This window comes from Etheostoma spectabile, chromosome 2 (genome assembly GCF_008692095.1).
Source record: "Etheostoma spectabile isolate EspeVRDwgs_2016 chromosome 2, UIUC_Espe_1.0, whole genome shotgun sequence".
Classification (NCBI taxonomy): domain Eukaryota; kingdom Metazoa; phylum Chordata; class Actinopteri; order Perciformes; family Percidae; genus Etheostoma; species Etheostoma spectabile.
Window position 1 is genome coordinate 2,472,922 of NC_045734.1, and position 5,516 is coordinate 2,478,437.

The 5,516-nt window shown below is 47.7% G+C and overlaps 1 non-coding gene across 1 annotated transcript; it reads left to right on the forward strand.

Annotated features, from left to right (window-relative positions):
• The first annotated feature begins 5,034 nt into the window (after window positions 1-5,034).
• On the forward strand, window positions 5,035-5,244 carry LOC116670781 (small nucleolar RNA U3). The gene has a single exon (XR_004327120.1). It is a non-coding gene; the product is annotated as a small nucleolar RNA U3 (small nucleolar RNA).
• Window positions 5,245-5,516: the final 272 nt, after the last annotated feature.

Genomic DNA, 5,516 nt, shown 5'->3' on the forward strand with positions numbered 1-5,516 from the left:
GGGGCTTTTGGAAAAACCCTTTCCCCCCACCCCTCAGGGGGGGGAATAGGGGGAATCATCCAAGCTGTTTCATAAGGATGGGCTTTTTTGACCTCAAATGAGGAGGTAAAAGGGGGTGGAAGGAGCACTTTGGGGTGAACTCCTAAACCCCTGACCCCCCTCTGTGGTAGAGGCGAGCTGGAGGGTGATGGGGGATTTTGTCAATTTTTCCCCGGGGGAAGTCCTGGGGTTAAAAACTCAAAGGCCCGGGGGTTGTAACCGTCCAAAACTAGCCCTGGGTGGGGGGGTGTCTTATTTCACCCCCCTTTTCACAGGGGGGTTGGGCTCCAAAGGAGGGCAGAGGGGGGGGGTCCCCTCTTCAAAAACCAATGGGATTACGGGGAACTCCAGCCCCCCCTGGAGTCTCTAAGGGGCTGGCGGGGGGTTGGGAAGTAACCTGGATTAAGGGGCAAGGTTCCCGCCCTTCGGGGAAAAGGGCCCCCCAGACACCTGAGGATCCTGGGGTCCTTTTGGATCCCCCTCTACAGTTTTTTTTATAGAGAAGGCTTACCGGGCCCCCCGGGGAATTGGGAGGTGCGGGGAAATTGGGGTAGGGGGTCCCTTCTCAGGCCACCCCATTCGTATACCAAGCGGAGCTTGTCGGGTTTTTTGGCTTAAGTCAACCGTTCCAGGTGGGGGTTGGCCTCCCCCGGGGCTGCGTTTTTGTCCCATCGTTTGAAAAATTTTAGGACAAATTCGGCGGGGTCGGGCGGGGGGGTTTGCGTTCGGTGGGCCCTTGGGATCTCCGCTGCTTTTTTTGCGGATGATGTGGGTCCGATGGCATCATCGTCTGTGACCTTCACACTCACGGGATGGGTTTCAAACAGTTTTGGAAGCGGCGGGGATGGGGATGCACCTCAAAAATCGGGAAGCCTGGTTCTACAGGAAACCGTGGAGTGCTTTCTTCGGGGGGGGTGTCCTTACCCCAATTTAAGGTTTTTTATTTTTGGGTTTTTGTTCCGGGTTTGGGGGACCATGGGCGTAGATTGGTGGGGAAATCGGAGGCCGTGCGGTATCTTTCCGTTTATCGCACCGTTGTGCAAAAAGCTGAGCCAAAAAGGAAGCCTCGATCTCCACATTTTCGTTCCTACCCTCCCTCATCATGAAGGCTGGGTCAGGACCGAAAGAACAGATCCAGGGTACAGGGGACGAAATGGGTTTTCCTCAGGAGGGGGCTGGCGTCTCCCTTAAGATAGGTAGAAGCTCAGTCACCCGAGAGGAGCTCGAGTAGAGCCCTGCTCCTTCGCGTCAAAAGGACCAGTTGAGGTGGTTCGGGCATCTGGTAAGGAGCCTCCTGGGCGCCTCCCTAGGAGTGTTCCAGCACGTCCACTGGGAGGAGGCCTCGGGGAAGACCCGGACTAGGTGGAGAGTTTAAATCTCCAACCAAACCCCTGGGACGCCTCGGGATCCTCCAGTGGGAGCTGGTTGATGTGGCTGGGGGGAAAAGGGAAGTTTGGGGGTCCCCTACTGGAGCTGCTGCCCCCGCGCCCGATACGGATAAAGCGGATGAAATGGATGGATGGATGGATGGATGCTAACAACCTATATAACTGGCCCCAGGAGCTCGCCAGTTTTTTAGACCCACTCAAAGACAGACTGACCCACACAGACAGACAGACCCAGCCAGACAGACAGACCCACTCACACGCAGACAGACAGACAGACAGACAGACAGACACTATTCAAATACAAATGCATTTTCTTTTCCTCAGCCAGACAAGAGCTTTTTGTTCCACTTCTTCTTCTTTGGATTTTTCATTAACTGGCTCTAAAGATCTACCAGCTGGGACCTCACGGTAGTCTCATTCCTCCCCCACTCCTACTCTTTTTCTTGCTGAGTCAGCTTCAGGCTTTCTGTGACCTGAACGAGGGATGCCTTGTCCTCCTTCCACTGGTTGAGATGACTCTCCAGCTGCTGCTTAGTCTTCTTCAGAGCAGCCAGGAGGCAGTCACTCACAAAGCTCTGCTCGTCATTCTAATCCATATAGGAGGCTCTTAATTTGCCGCTATCCTTTAACAGGGACGTTTTCTCCTGCTACCATAGGACACACTCACTCTCCAGCTGATGTTCACACTTATTCTCAAGAGCAGTCACAAGGTTCTTGTTGTTTTTGTTCTGCATCTCCAGCTGGGCTCTATGGGAAACCTGGGATCTTTCCAGTATTTCCTTTGCCTCCTTGTCCTGTTTTAGTAGAGCGTCCTCCCTCTTGCTCAATTCATCCTTTAGCTCTTGAGCTTGAATCCTCTCCATCTCCAGATAGCTCTCCAACCTCATGTTGGTGGTCTTACTTACCCCGAGCATCTGTCTCTTTTCAGAGCTCCATCTTCTGAGTCTTCACAATATTTTTCAGGGCCACCTTCTCTCCCTTCATCTGCTCCAATTCACCTTTCATGTCTTCAGTAATGAAATACTGCATGTCGAGATCTTTTTGGGCTTTTCTCAGCCTGTTGCTAATTTTTCCCAGCCGGGATTTCAGATACTCTGTTTCCCTGGGTGGGGAGTTTTTCTTTTTGACCAAATTAGATTTTCTGGATGAGTAAAAATACATACATTCAGTTTTCTGAACATTGATGGTTAAATGATTATTTTTCAACAAGTCGTGAAGGTCAGATGATAATTTAGAATTTATGACATTAGGATTTGAATCAGAGAGAAAAATCACAGTATCGTCAGCATACAGTAGACATTTTTGAATGATTACACACTTGAGGGAAATCCTTGATGTACAAAAGGAAAAGTAAGGGTCCAAGAATGCTGCCCTGTGGAACATCCATATCAGAGATTTCAGGTTGGGATTTTGCATGATTTATTTTAACGACTTGCAACCTGTTTGTTAGGTAGGACGAAAGCATTTCTATCACAGATGATGACAAATTGAATGAATGAAGTTTATTAAGCAAGATCTGGTGGTTCACTGTGTCAAAAGCTTTACGAAAGTCAATAAATAGCTCCAGTGATGTGACCTTTGTTAAGAGAGCCACGTATTTGTTCAGTGAGGAGTAGTAATGCCGACATGGTTGATCTCTTTGCACGAAAACCGTGTTGACAGTCACTGAGGCAGTTGTTAGTTTCAAGGTAGGAACTTAGCTAGTTATACAGGGTTTTTTAACTTAGACATTACTGGAAGTATAGCAATAGGTCTATAATTTGAGACAAGAGTATGATCACCAGATTAAAAAATAGGGGTGATTGGGCCATTTTCATTGATCCTCATGGCTTTGCCACTGTGGAGTTTTTTGACTAACGGCAATCCCCCATCATCCTCTAGCTCTGCCTCTACCATAGAAGGTGTGTTAGCTGGATTTAGAAGTTCCTTAAAGTGCTCCTTCCACCTCCCTATTACCTCCTCAGGTGAGGTCAACAGCATCCCATCCTTCCTGTACACAGCTTGGATGGTTCTTCGCTTCCCTTGCTTAAGGTGGCAAATGGTTTTCCAGACGCTCCTTGGTGCCGACCGAAAGTCCTTCTTCATTTCTTCTCCCACAACCATTGCCGCTTTCACGGCAGAGGCTGCAGCCCGCCGATACCTTGCAACTGCCTCTGGCTCCTTCGGGGGAAGCATATCCCGGAAAGACTCCTTCTTCAGTAGGACGGGTTCCCTGACCACTGTTGTCCACCAGGGTGTTCGTAGGTTACAACCCCTTGAGGCACCTAGACCCTAAGGCCACAGCTCTCCACCGCAGCTTTAACAATTGAAACTTTGAACGAAAAGCTCCGCCGGAGGTGTCAGTTTAAAGTCTGTTGAACAGGGGCCTCCTTCAGATGTTCCCAATATACCCGCACTACCCGTTTTGGGCTTACCAGGTTTGGGCTTACCTCACCACCAGAGGGTGATCAGTTGACAGATCCCCCCCCTCTCTTCACCTGAGTGTCCAAAACATAGGGCCTCAGATCAGATGAAACAAATATAAAATTGATCATTGACCTTCGGCCTAGGGTGCTCTGGTACCTTATACGCCTATGAGCATGGGACGTTCCCCAGCAGAACTATGGAGTCCCCCACTGAAGCCCCATACAGGACTCCAGTCAAGGTCTCCAAGAAGGCCAAATACTTAGAGCTCTTGTGCATAAGCACAAAAAGTCAGTTTTCCCCCCATCACCCGCAGGCGTATGGAGTCAACCCTCTTGTCCACCAGCGTAAACTCCAACACAGCGGCGCTCAGCCAGGGGCTTGTGATTTTCCCCACACCCTGTACAACTCCAAAGTACAACAGAGTCCAATCTCTATCCAGGACTATGGTTCCAGAACCAAGACTGTGTGTAGAGGTAAGCCCCATCAGATCCAACTGGTAGGGCTCCACATCCACCACAAGCTCTGGCTCCTTCCCCCACAGAGAGGTAACATATCATGTCCTCGGAGCCAGCTTCTGCCACCCGGGTCTGGGACGTCGAGGCCCCTAACCTTCACTGCCACCCACGGGGCAGCGCACCCAACCCAAGCAGTTCCTCCCACAGGTGATGGGCCATCGGAGACCTAAACACACAGGGTGAAAACAGGATCTGCAGTGATGTGCAGAACAATAGAAATAGGGTGTTTTTTGAAAAATAAACCATGTAACCCTATTCTGGTACAACCTCAAAATACAATTATGAACCTGAAAATTAGCAGAATATGGGAACTTTAAGTGTTTTCCACTTCATTGAGATGTGGAGGTTAAAACAGTAGCTAAAGTCTAAATGCAGCAGGTTCAACCCTCCTTTGGTCTGTGAATGAAGAGCTTGGTCGTAACTCAAGAAATGTTAAGAATCAGTATTAAAGCAAAGAAATAACTGGAGCATTTATTGTAGAAAATAAGAAGGTTGAAACTGAAGTATTGAGACAACAGTGACTGTAAATCTAATTCCATCTACATATCGGTCTTCTTAAAGATCTAAATAGATTTCCTCATCTCAGAGTCATCTGGAGCGAGTAACAATTAGCTTCTGTACCTCTGAACCCTGAGTGACAATCACTCTGCAGTGAATGAGATGCAGTTTTCACCCTCAGTCAAACCAAGACTATACTTTCAGGGATTAATTCTAGAGTTTCGGACTTGAGATATTCTAAAGTGTTTAATCTCGCTGACCACAATGATGAGTTGTGATATTCCTTATGAGCGAGAAGCTGACAGAGAGTAATAATTACCTTCATATGCTCTCTGTAATTGATGATTATTGTTTGTTTCTTTATGGAGTATTGATGGAGAGAATATGATTAGAGTGGTAGTAGCAGATATGTGGAGAACAAATGTAAGAAAAATGGTAAGTTTTCCAATGAACTATGGTTATTACCAAACTTTAAACAATTGTCTTGTCCATGGTGGACAAGGTTACTTGAAAGAGCTCTACTATTTTCAAGGCTCAGCACCTACTTACTTGACTTTCTAACGCCTTAGTCTGTTGTAAAAATGTAAATTGAGTTGAACTGTAATTCAAATTTTCCACTTTAATTTTAAAATCCTACATCCGAATGGTCTGATATTACCTGAGTGACACT